The sequence below is a fragment of the Paroedura picta genome, chromosome 4, assembly GCF_049243985.1.
Source record: "Paroedura picta isolate Pp20150507F chromosome 4, Ppicta_v3.0, whole genome shotgun sequence".
NCBI lineage: Eukaryota > Metazoa > Chordata > Lepidosauria > Squamata > Gekkonidae > Paroedura > Paroedura picta.
Window position 1 is genome coordinate 3,528,317 of NC_135372.1, and position 16,928 is coordinate 3,545,244.

The window sequence follows — 16,928 nt, forward strand, 5'->3', positions numbered from 1 at the left end:
ATCATTAGAATATGTGGGGTCTGCAGTGTGCATGATTGATAAGCATAGCAGGGGGCATTGTGGGATATGTGGATTTAGCATACTTAGAATAGGAACTTCCTGATATTTTACAAATAATCTTGTCTTGTCCTAACTGGCTCAGTTGGAGACTTCTATTCCTTTGAGCACACATCCTCCCTGCTTGCCTCCTGAACAGATTGAACAACAGAATGGAGCAGCTAGACAGTTAGCTGTCTCTCTCGCTCTCCCCCCCCTCCATAGTTGGTTTTCTTCTCTTCTTATGCTGCACAATTTCATCATGCATCAAAAACGCCAGAAATATTCGCAGATAATCTGCAACCATCTCCTTTTGTGTTGTATGTTGTACCTTGGATCCGGATTATTGATACAGTAGAAGCAAATCTTGGATCCTCACGTCATGCAGCAAAGAGTAGTCATGGCTGGTTGGAGGATTTTGAAGCTCACCGGCTCTTCTTCATTGACTTCCTGCAGTGGAAAAACAATGCTCTCTTACTCTGCTGCTCTCATTTTCTGCAGGGAATCAGGACCAAGCCAGTCCAAAAGGAGAAGCCAACCTTGGATACTCATGTCACGGAGCAAACAGTCGTCAATGCTCGTTGGAAGATATGGATGTCCACCGACCCCAGGTGCTCTTCTTCAATGACTTCCTGCAGTGGAAAAACACACAGACAGAGAGTCACTTCCAAGTAATGCATTCCGGCAGGGGTGGCCAAACTGTGGCTCTCCAGATGACCATGGACTACAATTTCCATTAGCTCCTGCTGGCAGGGGCTTGCTCATGGTAATTGTAGTCCATGGACACCTGGACAACCACAGTGCCCTCAGCAAGAAATCTGGTGAAGCTGTTAAGCTGTTTAAGCAGCTGAGCTGTACCTGAGTGCTCACTAGTGGCACTCATGGTCACCCTGGGATTGCAGAGGAAATTACAGTAATTGCAGTGGGATTGCAGTGATATCAGGGCTCTCTCAGACCCACCTCTCTCACAAGGTGTCTGTTGTGGGGAGTGGAAAGGGCGGGCAATTGTAAGCTGCTTTGAGACTTCTGGTAGAGAAATGCTACATATAAGAACCAACTCTTCTTCAGTAATATCAAGGCTGAAGGACGAGCAATGTAAAAGATTTCCCCAGAAGTGTGGCGCAGAGTGGTAAGGCAGCAGACGTGCAGTCTGAAAGCTCTGCCCATGAGGCTGGGAGTTCAATCCCAGCAGCCGGCTCAAGGTTGACTCAGCCTTCCATCCTTCCGAGGTTGGTAAAATGAGTACCCAGCTTGCTGGGGGGTAAACGGTAATGACTGGGGAAGGCACTGGCAAACCACCCCGTATTGAGTCTGCCATGAAAACGCTAGAGGGCATCACCCCAAGGGTCAGATATGACTCGGTGCTTGCACAGGGGATACCTTTACCTATATCGAAGGAGCTTTTTCAGGTACTCCATGACGATTTCTTTAATTCTCGTATCTCGTAATTTTGAGCCGTAGTAGCGATATAGCGGGATCTGGTAGGGGTCAGAAAAGGTCTCAGTTAGCCAAACAGACGTATCATCCACAGAACAGGGAAGTGATGGCGAGGGAGATGATTTAAAACCGCCTTCATAAATTAAGATTCAAGTGGGTAGCCGTGTTGGTCTGAAGCACACAACAAAACAAAGTCAGAGTCCAACAAACATTTATTCCAGGCGTGAGCTTTCGAGGGTAAGCACTCTTCCTCAGACTATGAACTGACCATCATGACAATGGGAATATATAAGCAAAAGTTATTCCTGATAAATTCGAAAACTGTGTCACAACATCCAAATGCAGCCATAGGAATTCACTTCATCCCATGGGTTCTGGTCTGACCCTCCGGAGCAAGAGAGAAGAGCTCTACTCCGTCCTCTGCGACCTCCTCTTCAAGGACTTAGAGGTGGCCATCGACTTCTCTGCAGGCTGAGCAGACCAAACACACGGATAGTCTCAAAAGTGCTCTTTGTCCCGCTGTTCCCCTCTCTAGGGAATGGGTCAGCTAGCTGGATCAAGAGGGGAATGTGGCCTCCCTCAGACTCTGCTGGCTGCCTCTGGACATGGGAACCCAGTCAATCAGTCCCAAACTCCAGGGGTTTTGATGGGGGTGGGGGCTTGTGGTGGGAGTTAAATCAATCCATTGGCCCTCTAAATGCTTTGGAGCAGATGCTCGCTTCCTTCTTGTGACCCATCCATCAGGCTCTTGGCAATGTTTGGTAATTTGGGGCAGAAGGAAGGAGAGAAGAACAAGAACAAGAAGAGTTGGTTTTTAGACCCCACTTTTCACTCCCCAAAGACATCTCAAAATGTCTTACAATCCTCTTCCTCTCCCCACAAGTTACTCCCTGTGAGAGAGCTCTGAGAGAAGTGATCTATAAGAACAGCTCTACCGGGACTGTGACTAGCCTAAGGTCACCCAGATGGCTGCATGTGGAGGAGGATTGGGGAATCAAGCCTGTCTGAACCCCGTCCAAATCTATGGTTCTATCCTGGTTTGGACTAGATGGCCTGTCTGGCCCCTTCCAATTCTAAGATGCTATGATTTTATTATGCCATATAGTAATTAGTAGTTCCCTTACTGTCAGTATAGCTTGCAGTCCCTTTATATTGGGGGTTTCGGCCAGCAAGCTGCTGAGCATTGTATTGCAGGTATTAATAGTCTGCAGGTAGAAGTCCTAAAGGGAGAAAAGAAAACGCCGTTAGCATGAGCCAAGGCACGGTGAGGATCAGTCTGCCAGGCGTGGTGAGGGCTGGTGAAAGCAGGGCTTCTATTCCAGTGGAATATCCAGACCCATTTCCAAGCAGCATAGGCCCAAGGGTGAGCTTCCGGGACACAGCTCTCCTGCGCCAAGAGCCCGTCATTCCTGAGGCAAACGGGTGGAATTGCAGAAAGAGGAGTGTGGGGAGAACAGGGACCTCAGTGGGGTCCAAGGCCACTGAGTCCCCCCTCCAAAGCCGCCCTTTCCTCCAGGGGGACTGATCTCTGCAGTCTGGAGATGAGCTGCAATTCTGGGGGATCCCCAGGCCCCACTTGGAGGCTGGCATCTCTATGCTGTGCATACTCTATGCTAGCCCTAAAGGGAGAGAGAAAAGGAGAGGAGAGGAGAGGGGAGGGGAGGGGGCGGGAAGCGGAAGGAAGCAGGCATTCCTGGGAGAGGGTGGGAGAATCAAGAAACAGCAGCTGGGAGGTCTGTTGGGGCAGATGTGAAATTCGAGGAGGGGAACAATGGTGGCCATAAGCAGCTTTCAAAGGAGATGAGATCAATTCATGGAGGAGAAGTCTGACAATGGCTGCTAGCTATCGTGCCTAAAGGGATCGTTCCTCCACATTCAGGGGCAGTAATCCTCTCAATGTCGTTGGCCCTCCAGAGGAGCTGGTTGGCCACTGTGTGAGCCAGGATGCTGGACTGGATGGGTCACTAGTCTGATCCAGCAGGACTCTAATGTTTTTAGGAGTAAACAGCTCAAACAGTTGCACGAAGAGGCAGCAGGATAGGAGAAAGTTTAGGGACAACATCCAGGATAATGTGGCGACCTTCTGCTTACAGTTGCCAGTTCCGGGGTAGGGAATTCCTGGGGATCCCCTTCAAAAAACCTTTCCCCCCCCCCCCACGTCTCCACCTCCAAATCTATACAAATTCCCAATCCATAAACTGGCAATGCTAGACTTAACTATGACTGTCTCTTCTGCAAGGCTGAGGCCATTTTGCCAGCCGTAAAGAGTCTCAGATCCAAATGTCTGACTGCAGACTGCAGACCAACTTGGCTCCCCTTGGAAGCAGCGGACCCCGCACGTTCTGGAATTCTGACACAAGATTTTGGGCTCAGCCAGGGAATGGCTGCCACAGGGACAGAGACAACCACAAAAAGGCAGGGAATGAGGTGGGCCCCAGGAAGAGTGCTACCAGGGCGCCCATAGAAACCACGCTGGGGATCCGTGCCCTGGATCCACAGACATGGGTCAGGTGATCCTTAGTGTCCAATTGCAAGAAGATTCGTCCCATCCCATCCACCCTGTCTCTGAATCTGAATCATAGAATCATAGAGTTGGAAGGGGCCATACAGGCCATTTAGTCCAACCCCCTGCTACATGCAGGATTAGCCCTAGCATCCTAAAGCATCCAAGAAAAGTGTGTATCCAACCTTTGCTTGAAGACTGCCAGTGAGGGGGAGCTCACTACCTCCTTAGGCAGCCTATTCCACTGCTGAACTGTGACTGTGAAAAACTTTTTCCTGATATCTAGCCTATATCGTTGTACTTGAAGTTTAAACCCATTATTGCGTGTCCTCTCCTCTGCAACGAGCAGAAACAGCATCCTGCCCTCCTCCAAGTGACAACCTTTCAAATACTTAAAGAGGGCTATCATGTCCCCTCTCAACCTCCTTTTCTCCAGGCTGAACATTCCCAAGTCCCTCAACCTATCTTCATAGGGCTTGGTCCCTTGGCCCCAGATCATCTTCGTCGCTCTCCTCTGTACCCTTTCAATTTTATCTACGTCAATTTTATCTAAGTGAGGCCTCCAGAACTGCACACACTACTCCACGTGTGGTCTGACCAGTGCCGTATACAATGGGACTATGACATCTTGTGATTTTGATATGATGCCTCTGTTGATACAGCTCAAAATTGCATTTGCCTTTTTTACCGCTGCATCACACTGCCTGCTCATGTTTAGTTTACAATCCACAAGTACCCCAAGGTCTCGTTCACACACAGCATTACCTAGAAGCGTATCCCCCATCCAGTAGGCATGCTTTTCATTTTTCTGACCCAGATGCAGAACTTTACACTTATCTTTATTAAATTGCATCTTGTTCTCATTTGCCCATTTTTCCATTGTGTTCAGATCTCGTTGAACTCTGTCTCTACCTTCCGGAGTATTTGCCAGTCCTCCCAATTTGGTGTCATCTGCAAACTTGATGAATAGTCCACCCCCTCATCTAGATCATTAATAAATATGTTAAAAAGTACCGGGCCGAGCACCGAGCTCTGAGGTACCCCGCTACTCACCTCTCTCCAGTCTGATGAAACACCATTGACAACAACTCTTTGAGTGCGGTTCTCTAACCAATTCCCTATCCACCTAACTATCTGAAAATCCAGATTGCGGTCCTTCAATTTATCCATCAGAACATCATGGGGAACCTTGTCAAAAGCTTTACTAAAATCCAAGTAAATGGCAACTGAATTTCCCTGATCCAGCAAACCTGTTACTTGGTCAAAAAAGGAAACTAGGTTGGTCTGGCAGGACCTGTTGGAGACATATCCATGCTTACTTCCTTGGATCACCAAATTGTCCACCAGATGTTTGCAGATCGCTCTTCCCCACAACAGAGGTCAGACTCACTGGTCTGTAGTTTCCCGGGTCATCCTTCCTCCTTTTTTTGAAGATCGGAATAACGTTTGCTCTCTTCCAGTCCTCCGGGACATCTCCAGTCCTTAAAGAGGTTCCAAAGATGATGGACAAGGGTTCTGCAAGTTCTCCAGAAAGTTCTTTGAGTACTCTCGGGTGCATTTAATCTGGACCAGGGGATTTGAACTCATCCAGTGCAGCTAAATGCCTCTCGACAAGCTCTCTATCCATGTTAACTTGCCACCCAGACACTATCCTTTGGCTACGGCCATCTCTAGATGTGCCTAAACACTTTGACCTGTGGGAAAAAACAGATGTAAAATAGGCACTAAGCCTTTCTGCTTTCTCTGCTTTCTCTGCATCTGCAGAGATGCAGCTCACTCTCAGCTTTGGCCTTTCTGATGATTGATCTACAATGCCTAGTAACCTGTAGGTACTCTTCTTTAGAACTCTGTCCTTCCCTCCGTTTCCTGAACATTTTCCTTTTCTTTCTTAGTTCCTCTTGAAGTTCTCTGTTCATCCAAATAGGCTTCTTAGAGCTCCTGCAGTGTTTTCGTCTTTCTGGGATAGTTATTGATTGAGCATGCAATAGCTCTTGTTTCAGTAGCGCCCACCCTTCACATGCTCCCTTCCCTTCCAGCATTCTCGTCCATGGTATGACACTCATCATGTCTCTGAGTTTATTAAAGTTTGCCCTACGAAAATCCAACATCCGCATCTGGCTACAAGCTTCCTTGGCTCCCCATCTCAAAAGGAATTCTATGAGGACATGATCACTTCCCCCTAGGGTCCCCACCTCCTTCACCTCATCCACCAACTCTTGCCTGTTGGTCAGTATTAAACACAGTTCCTGGCCAAGAGACCCTGTTTTTCAGTTTTGACCCCTGTACAGGGAGGGGGAGGTACCTGCCTTTCTGTCGGGTATGTGGGACTGCCGGCTTTGAGCCTGGTCATTTGCAGAGCAGGTAGATAGTACACCATCTTGATGCACTTGCTCACCAGGTCAGACTTCACCTCAAACCAACGCGGACTTCATGTGACTGCAAAGAAAACACACGGTGGTGGTGGTGGTGGTGGTGGTGGTGGTGGTGGAGAAATATTAAGACATCCCCCCCCAAGGATGCCCACATCTTCCTCCTACAGTCGATTCAACAGAATCAGCTCTAAATGTTTTATTATCAAACAGAAGAGCAGATGCCAAATCTGAGGGTCCCATTTGAAGAGAAGAAGAGCTGTTTTTTAAATATCCCACTCTTCACAACCTCAAGGTTGGGGTTGCAGAATAGAAGGCATATCTAACTCTTCTTCAGCCACACATAGAGAAGAACTGTGAGAAAAAAGCAACAGTTTGTCCCAAACGAGTGTCAAAGCAGAGAAAAATTGCTCCATAAATATATTGTAAATAAATTAAAAGTCTTCTGCCACAGAAAGTGGTCCATTGGTTGTTGAGAGCAGGGAAGGTCTGTAGCATCAGGAGCCCATCACTCTATGGACATTACGCTGCCTCCTTAGGGTTGCCAAGCCCAGCTCAGCAGCCAACAGAAGATTGGAAAAGATGGGGACAGTCATGAGCAGTGATTAATTGTCCTTGCTAGGAGAAGTGATTCTGACAAAGGGAAGGACTGAGCACTGCCAGCGACTCTTTGCTCCCCCCTCTCAACCAATCCATTGAGGGAGACGGAGATGATGTTTCCTGAAAAGTCTTTTGTTCATGGTCCAGAATCATTCTACCAATTGTCATTTCAGTCTCCTATTTCCCATCCACTCACTAAATTGCAATTCCAGCATGCATGAGTCAGATTTATCACAAGATCAAAGATCTTTGTTGGTATATCAGACCCATGTTTTTTTTTCTTTCTTTTTTTCCTTTCATCTACCCATCCTTCCCTTTTCCCATCCATTTATACTTCCTTTAATCCATCCATTCTTCCTTCCTTCTTCTCACTCACTCACTCATTCACCCACCCACCCACCCTGCCTGCCTGCCTGCCTGCCTGCCTCCCTCCCTCCCTCCCTCCCTCCCTTCCTTCCTTCCTTCCTTCCTCCCTTCCTCCCTTCCTTCTTCCCTCTGTCCCTCCCTTCCTCCCTCCCTCCCTCCTTCCCTTCCTCCCTTCCTTATTTCCTCCCTCCGTCCCTCCCTCCCATCCATCCTTCCTTCCTCCCTTAGTTCCTCCCTCCCTTCCTTCCACCCTCCCTCCCTCTCTCCCTCCTTCCCTTTCTTCCTTCCTTCCTTCCACCCTCCCTTCCTTCCTTCCTTCCTTCCATGCCTGGATGTTGGCATCTCAATGTTGTCCCTCTTTCCCAATTTAAAAATCTGGTCACCTTACTTTCTTGCAGTCTAAGAATGGCAAGAAAAACAACTTTCTCAGGTACTGAGTACTTGAACAAGGCAACCAGGAAATGCAAGTGACAATTTATTTATTTATTCATTTAGATTTCTATACTGCCCATTTCTTTGCAGCTCTGGGTGGTTTACACTGAACATTATATAACTTACATGGAACGATATACAGACTGTAACATCAAAACAACATTCAATAAAGCATCAAAAGATTACAAAACCACATCTTTAAACCGCTCCACGGTATTAAATAAAAGGGTAAGGACTAAGTGGGAGGAGAGGGGGCGGGCACTGTAAGGATAAAAACGGCTCTTGATTTGCTCCGAGGAGCACTCCAGGGCCAAGTGGCCAATTGGGAGGCGTGCAAAGCATGCCTCCCATTGGCTACTTGTCCCATCTCCCAAACACCATCCAGCAGAATCTGCACTCCACTCGAGTGGCCATCCTCGCCGCTCCACCCTCCAGAAGGTCAGTCGCTCAAGGACGGGGATGGCCGCCAGGGAGCAGAATGCCCCCACACCGCTGCAGCCACGGAAACCTCCTTTTCCTCCCTGCCCCTCGGAACTGCCGCTTCCCCCCCCTCCGCCACACACGCTCCCATGGCCGCTCTCCACGCCCTTCCCACCCTGAACATCGCCCTGCCCATCCCTTCCCGCCTCACCACCCCTTCTTCCCGCCCCAACTTACCGACAGCCCTGCCCCACCACCGCTCCGACGGAAGGCGCCTCCACGCATGCGGCCGCCTTTCCGTCTCCCTCCACGCACCCTCCATGCCACCTCCGCCGAGCCCTGCAGCCGCCGCTGCCTACTCCCGCTACACGCCACGGCCAGCCACCCCTGCCACCACCAGGAACTCACCCCGTCCTCGCCCCGTACTCACCGGGCCGATGCCGCTGCATCCCAATGCCGTCCGCTGCTGCCCTCACCTCTGCCAACGTGACTCGGGAGCCCCGCCACACCCAGCGCGCCGGCCTCGCTAGCGCCCGCTGTATTTAGAATAGAGCGGGCTTATTTTCTAGTTTATAATATATAAATAACAATTAACAGTAGCATTGGGAGGTCAATTCTTTCAGTCTGGGGCTCCGAGTCTGTCGGCCTCAAGCGAATGCCTGGTGGAAGAGATCCCTCTTGCAGGCCCTGTGGAAGTTTGGACAGGGCTCTGATCTCCTCTGGGAGCTTGTTCCACCAGGTGGGGGCCAGGACCAAGAAGGCTCTTACCCTGGTTGAGGTCAGACATGCTTCTCTGGGGCCAGGGATCTGCAGCCAGTTGGAGGTGGCAGAGCGCAAGGCTCTTTTGAGGTGTAGGCAGGGAGGTGGTCTCTCAGATACACTGGGCCCAGATTGGCCCAGAATGGCCTTAAAGGTGATTACCAGAACCTTAAGCTTCACCTAGAATTGAACTGGGAGCCAGCTGAGTTGTTGGAGTACCGGCCAGATGTGGGATCTCCATGATGTCTTAGTGAGAATCCTGGCCGCAGCATTCTGCACCAGTTGTAGTTTCCAGATCAAGGATGAGGGTAGGCCTGCATAGAGTGAGTAGCAAAAGTCCAGCCTAGAGGTGACCGTCACGTGGATCTCTGTGGCTAGGTGCTCTGGGTCCAGGTAGGACACTAGTAGCATGGCTTGGCAGAGATGGTAAAATACCTTTGTGACCTGGGCTTCCATTGTAAGGGAAGCCTCCAGGATCACACCCAGGTTCCTAGCAGAGTCTGTTGGTGAGAGCTGTGCACCGTCCAGGTTTGGCAGGCATGCTTCCTCCCATGGTCCCTTCCTACCCAACCACAGGACCTCCGTCTTTGTAGGGTTGAGTTTCAGGCAACTCTGCTTGATCCATTTTGTCACTGCTTCCAGACATCTGGCTAAGGGTTCTGGGGGGGAGTCAGGGCCGCCATCCATCAGGAGGAAGAGCTGGGTGTCACCCGCATATTGGTGGCAGCCCTCCGGGGGAACTACAAAGGAATAAAGTATCTATATAACAAATAATAATTGGAAATGTACAAAAATATCCATACCTCCACAAAGCTGCTATTAATAAATTCAAAGAAAGAACCCAGATCTGAGATCCGCCTGCATGTCCTCCTTCCACCGGACGCTGCCCCTGACCCCGGGCCTTTGGCTGGGAGATCTGTGGCTTGCGTGGGCCTGCGCTGTGGTTTGCCTGGGAGTTCGGGGTGCCCCGTCAATGGCCTCTGTCCCCCGCGGACACGAAGCCACGGAGTCTGTTTCTGAGCAGAGTCCATCTGCAGCTCTCTCCTCCTTCTGGCCTGCCCTCAAGGAGTCCTGCCGGGCTGGTCACCTCCCTTCCTGCAGGCCCCCATTGTCCAGGCTGTATTTGAGGATGGGCACAAAGTCAGGACGGATGAGGTGGCAGCTGATGCACTGTCTGCAGTATCGGAGGAGCTGCTCGAGGGCCTCAATGGCGGCAGTGGACACAGAGTCCTCACGGTCCCACTCCAGCCTAATTAACAGATTCTATTTAACAGATTACAGGTATGGGCTGGTCTGGTAGACCTGGCTCCCATTCTGACCATTTCTTCTTGCAGGAGTTTCTCCACTTTTGTCTACCTATAATACTCATTGTATATCTTTTATGGCTTTGAAACAGTCCTGTCAAAGGCAGACAGCTTCTGGATTGATAGAAAGCTTTATTGGAAGTAGATCTGGACACTCCAAAGTCTGTGGTCGGATCTAATCGATACATGGCAAGCAAGCAGTTATCAATGTATCCTTCCCACCCAATTGCCCCCTCATTCCCAGGGTAGAATTACACCCCCTCTTCCAGGTGCCATCCAGGGCTTCCTGCCAGACCGTCTCTGGCCTATCCGGCCTTGGGGTCCGGCGCCCTCCTTTGTAGATAACAAAGTCACAGCAGGGAAGAATACACAAAGCAGTGTGAAATAGTTCAGGGTGGTAAAAAAGGTTACAAAAGGTTCTTCAAACAACACACATCAAACCAACATGGAGTTTCTCTGGTCAATCACAAATCATGGCAGAGATCAGAGGGGCTGATCCTGACAAGTCCTAGGGAAGAAAATGGTTCTCAACTGTGATTGACTTTTTCATTTTTTCAATAGCTTGGATATTTCCAAGTCTGCACACAGGACTATAGAGAGTGCTTAGTACATTAATCACAGAATCATAGAGTTGGAAGGGACCATACAGGCCATCTAGTCCAACCCCCTGCTCTGCATCCTCCGTTAGAGTTTGCACATCTGCACCCAACAGTGGGCCTATTGCCTCCTTTACGTTTGCTCCTCACATAACTGAAAAATCTTTTCTTGTTACCATGGGCTTCCCTGGCCAATCTTAGCTCACTCACAGCTTTGGCCTTTCTGATGATTGATCTACAGTGCCTAGTGACCTTGAGGTACTCTTCCTTAGAGCTGTGTCCTTCCCTCCATTTCCTGAACATTTCCCTTTTCTTTCTTAGTTCCTCTTGACGTTCTCTGATCATTAACCTTGATTCTTATCCCCATTTTATTCCAGGGAGGGAGGGGGCTGAAAGTTCTGCTCCGGAATCGCCCCCCCCCCTCTGTGTGTCCAGCTGCACTGGCTTCTCCTTCTTCCTCTCTGAATCTCTCCTGGGGTAAGGACTAGAAATTAACAGGTAAATAATTATTAAACTCGGCTTCAGCTTCCTTAAGATAAAGGCGTGCTCTGTATATATAGGAAATACTCCTCCACTAGGAAGAAACTTCAGATTCTGTGACATTAAAGGAGGAAGGTGGGCTATGCTGCCCCTGGGGAGTGCTGGGATATTCCCCCAAGAGAAGAGATGGGCTATCCCATCTCTTACATAGGGTTCTGCCCGGCGCCAGAGCCTTCACGGCCCAGCACCAGGCCACGGCCCAGTGGTTGGGGACAACTACCATATATTATTCTGCACTAAAATATGTGACAAGCTTCCGGTATTGAATACCTTGTTTCATCTCTGTGTTGTCACTGCATATTTTATCAGCACAGACAAAAAATTTAGTTCCCATGTGGTATAGTCACCAGCACTGCATGGATCCAAATATTTCCCGAAACAGTGGGAGTTCATTAATCTTTTAATATCTTTGAAATTCCCTGGGCCGGATGAAATGCACCCGAGAGTGCTCAAAGAACTTTCTGGAGAACTTGCAGAACCCTTGTCCATCATCTTTGGGACCTCTTTAAGGACTGGAGATGTCCCGGAGGACTGGAAGAGAGCAAACGTTATTCTGATCTTCAAAAAAGGGAGGAAGGATGACCCGGGAAACTACAGACCAGTGAGTCTGACCTCTGTTGTGGGTAAGATAATGGAGCAGATATTAAAGGGAGCGATCTGCAAACATCTGGAGGACACTTTGGTGATCCAAGGAAGTCAGCATGGATATGTCTCCAACAGGTCCTGCCAGACCAACCTGGTTTCCTTTTTTGACCAAGTAACAGGTTTGCTGGATCATGGAAATTCGGTGGATGTCGTTTAATTGGATTTCAGTAAAGCTTTTGATAAGGTTCCCCATGATGTTCTGATGGATAAATTGAAGGACTGCAATCTGGATTTTCAGATAGGTGGATAGGGAATTGGTTAGAGAACCGCACTCAAAGAGTTGTTGTCAATGGTGTTTCATCAGACTGGAGACAGGTGAGTAGCGGGGTACCTCAGGGCTCGGTGCTTGGCCCGGTACTTTTTAACATATTTATTAATGATCTAGATGAGGGGGTGGAAGGACTACTCATCAAGTTTGCAGATGACACCAAATTGGGAGGACTGGCAAATACTCAGGAAGATAGAGACAGAGTTCAACAAGATCTGAACACAATGGAAAAATGGGCAAACGAGAACAAGATGCAATTTAATAAAGATAAGTGTAAAATTCTGCATCTGGGTCAGAGAAATGAAAAGCATGCCTACTGGATGGGGGATACGCTTCTAGGTAACACTGTGTGTGAACGAGACCCTGGGGTACTTGTGGATTGTAAACTAAACATGAGCAGGCAGTGTGATGCAGCGGTAAAAAAGGTGAATGGAAGGTGTGGCTAAAGATATCCAGAGGGGATTGCAGTGAGCATTGACGACTGTTTGCTCCGTGACGTGAGTATCCAAGGTTGGCTTCTCCTTAGCTCTCCTTTTGGACTGGCTTGGTCCTGATTCCCTGCAGAAAATGAGAGCAGCAGAGTAAGAGAGCATTGTTTTTCCACTGCAGGAAGTCAATGAAGAAGAGCTTCAAAATCCTCCAGCCAGCCATGACTACTCTTTGCTGCATGACGTGAGGATCTAAGATTTGCTTCTACTGTATCGATAATCCGGATCCAAGGTACAACATACAACACAAAAGGAGATGGTAGCAGAGTATCTGCGAATATTTCTGGCGTTTTCAATGCATGATGAAATTGTGCAGCATAAGAAGAGAAGAAAACCAACTATGGAGGGGGGGGGAGAGAGACAGCTAACTGTCTAACTGCTCCATTCTGTTGTTCAATCTGTTCAGGAGGCAAGCAGGGAGGATGTGTGCTCAAAGGAATAGAAGTCTCCAACTGAGCCAGTTAGGACAAGACAAGATTATTTGTAAAATATCAGGAAGTTCCTATTCTAACTATGCTAAATCCACATCTCCCACAATGCCCCCTGCTATGCTTTTCAATCATGCACACTGCAGACCCCACATATTCTAATGATGTCTGTATGTATTTTATTTCATGTACTAAGGGCAAAGCCCATTGTGTCCAGGAATACAACGGGTACTAGAGCTTGACAGTGGGAAGAGGAAGGGGAGGGCTTGTCCAGTCTGTAAGGGCATGGGGTTGAATGTGTGTCTTGTGGTGGTGTGCTGACAAATGAGGGCTGTCAAGAACCCGTGGCTTGGGATGTTTGTTGAATATGGGAGAGGACTGACCCTTGGGAATTGCGGCATAGTGGTTACAGGTGAGCTTTCCAGAGCCATGTTTTCAGATCTGTGAAGGGAAAATCAGACTGCAAACTCTTCTTAGGGGGACCTGGCAACCAATTCCTCTCAGTTCTGTGTTCAATCTTGGGTGAATTAGGCCACAGACACCGGAATCTCCCCCTCCCCTAATTCACATGGGGTAGTCACAGTACACAGGTGTCCACCCTGCTCCTTCTCTCTCTGTTTTTTTACTGTTGATAAAGTGTTATGTGGCCTGCTCCTTAGAAGAAGAATTAGGCTGCTCCTTAGAAGAAGAATTATTAATAATAATTAATAATAAACCCTTTTCAGTTTAGAACCCCAAAATAAAATAGCCAACCCAGTTATCTCCCCCCAACCCTGTCACCAGGAAACATATTTGTACTACTTTGACCCTGTACATTAGGGAAAATGAACTCCTTGGCATTAGGAGAAAGAGCAGAAGTTTTCTGCTGCTGTTGCGGTGGTGGCTGCTGTTGTTGTGGAACCTGCTGGCTACCTAGGCCAAGACAATAAAGAGAATGCATGGAGGAGGAAAGCGCTTTCTGTTTCAGTAGATCATTGACATTCAAACCAAGGTTAGTGGGAGAAGTGCGGGCAACCTTGCTGGTGCGGCTGCTGTTCTTCATTTTGGTTAAGCCAAACTGGGTGGGAGCAACTGTGGCAGTAGTGAAAGTTAAAGGCTGGGAAAGTTAAAGGCCCCTTCAAAGAGGCCTGCTCTTCAGACCCCCGACTAACTAGACGGCCTAGGAGGGAGCCCCATCCACAGGGCTAGAGCCACACTGGAGAAAGGCCAGGCTCTGGTCAGTGCCAGACAGGCCACCCTCCGTGGTGAGAGAGCCAACGGCTGCCTGAAGACCCTAGACCAAATGTAGCTCTCCAGGGACTACAATTCCCATTGAGCCCCTTCCTGCTGGGGCGGGGGAGGATGGCTGGTTGTCCTCCGCAGGCAAATCTGAGAGTCCAAGCTGCTAAAACCCTTTGCAATGACAGAGCCGAGGGAGTCCTAACGCATTGTCTGAGCGTCCGTGTTTTGCGTGTGTTAAGCCCCTCACCGCCCCCACGGCCGTGCAATGGGGTCAGAAGCGGCCTTCAGTCGCAGAGAGTCATGTGGGGTGCTGTCACCACAGCTCAGCTGAAGTCAGAGTAGTATCAGGGGAAAACATTTCATAGTCAGAGTAGTTCAGCAGTGGAATAGGCTGCCTAAGGAGGTGGTGAGCTCCCCTTCACTGGCAGTCTTCAAGCAAAGGTTGGATACACACTAATCTTGGATGCTTTAGGATGCTTTGGGCTGATCCTGCGTAGAGCAGGGGGTTGGACTAGATGGCCTGTATGGCCCCTTCCAACTCTATGATTCTATGATTCTAAAGCAGCAGCAGCCGCCAGGGTACAAACCGATGGCCCCTGACGCTCAACCAGTGAGAGCTTCCCTGTCAGGGCTCAGTGGCCACAGCACTTCAGCGCCCCCATAGCACCAGCAGCTCCTGGGCTCAGCCAGCAATTTGCTCCCCTCTCATTCAGAGAACTCCAGGGGTGAGACAGCAGCTGGGAAACGGTGACAGCAGGTCTGCCGCCTTTAGAACCTTTAGAAGCTGAGCGAAGGGCCATCAAGTTGCTTCCGGCCTATGAATCGGTGACCTCCAAATGCCCCGTGATTCACTGCCTGGCTCAGCGAGGGCCACAGCTTCCTTAACTGAGCCTGTCCATCCCATGCCAGGTCTCCCTCTTTTCCTGCCACCCTCTGCTCTTCCTAGCATGACTGTCTCGTCCCCTTAGAGTGTGACTGAAGCACTGAAGCCTCCAGGGAGAGCTGAGGCTTGATTGAGGGTGTTTCCGCACAAGGACCAATGTTGCCAATTGGTTCCACAAAGCGGAAACGCTATTTTAAAAAGTGCAATCTCGGTGTTACGCATACCTGCCTTTGTAGTGGTATCCAGTAGCGTTTCATTCGTTTCTGGTCTCGCAAAAATTGCTAGAAAGGAAGCGATTTTTTCTGTGCTTGGTCCCGCCCCTGGCCGTCAATCAAACGAACAGCCAATGTGCGGTTGTTATTATGCTCCGGAAAAGCCCCTTTCCCTTTAAGCACAGGTTTAAAAAAAAAATAAAAACACACGTTGCAATGAATATGCCTCAATTCTTCCTAACGGAGACATCCATCTTGCTGGCGTGGAGCTGGTGAGTCATCGTTACCATGCTCCCCCAAGTGAACCCCCCCCCCCGGACAGGCGCGATTTTCGGCCAAAAATAAAGGCAACTTGCAAACGGGGCTGTGTTGTGCTTGGGGACTTAGGGGAGCTTTAAAGCGCTTCTGTGGAGGGACTGTAGCCGGAGAAGCCTCGCTGGGTGAATGAAGCCTCGCTGATTCGTTGCTTTCCGCTCGCTCCGAGAGAAAATAATGGCGATCGCTTCGCCGGAAGTTCAGAGGAGAGAGCCAGGGGGAGGGACTTTGTTGGAACCACAACAATGGGAACGCACAGGTCTTTTTCGCTAGTGTTGCAGATTGTTTGCAAGAGTGTAGCGCTTTTCGGAGGGTGAATCTACTTTTCCCGATTTCCCTAGAAACACTACAACTAATCGCTTTTCGCGGAACTGTTGCAGGAGTGTTGCAGATTGTGTGCGACGTCTTGCGGAACTGCAAATTAGTAGCGTTTACTATATGAAAGCCTTCTGCTAAAGTCGTGCAGAATGGACATCAGTCTAGGACCCACTGGCCTTTCTCGCAAGCCAGGATTCAATGATGTTCTCAAGTTGCTGAGAGCAGGGTGGCCAATCTGTGGCTCTCGTGACCCAACAGGCAAGACAGACCTCCCTTTAATGAACAAGAAACAGAAGCCAAACCTTCAGGTCATATTTTAGAGGTTCATGTACTTCAGCCGGCCACTTAAGGACTGGAGATGTCCCGGAGGACTGGAAGAGAGCAAACGTTATTCCGATCTTCAAAAACGTGAGGAAGGATCAAACTACAGGGAAACTACAGACCAGTGAGTCTGACCTCTGTTGTGGGGAGCAGATATTAATGGAGCAGATATTAAAAGGAGCAATCTGCAAACATCTGGAGCACAATTTGGTGATCTAGGGCAGGAGTAGTCAACCTGTAGTCCTCCAGATGTCCCTGGACTACAATTCCCATGAGCGAACGCAGGCAGGGGCTCATGGGAATTGTAGTCCATGGACATCTGGAAGACCACAGGTTGACTACCCCTGATCTAGGGAAGTCAGGATGGATTTGTCTCCAACAGGTCCTGTCAGACCAACCTGGTTTCCTTCTTTGACCAAGTAACAGGTTTGCTGGATCGTGGAAATTCACTACACATCAAAATCACA

The 16,928-nt window shown here is 49.2% G+C and overlaps 1 long non-coding RNA gene across 1 annotated transcript; it reads right to left on the minus strand.

The window, feature by feature from the left end:
* Positions 1 to 439: 439 nt before the first annotated feature.
* On the minus strand, positions 440 to 2,657 carry LOC143836703 (uncharacterized). The gene is made up of 4 exons (XR_013230669.1): positions 2,598 to 2,657; positions 1,423 to 1,514; positions 576 to 668; positions 440 to 486 (listed from the first exon to the last, which is right to left on the minus strand). It is a non-coding gene; the product is annotated as an uncharacterized LOC143836703 (long non-coding RNA).
* Between the last annotated feature and the right edge of the window lie 14,271 nt (positions 2,658 to 16,928).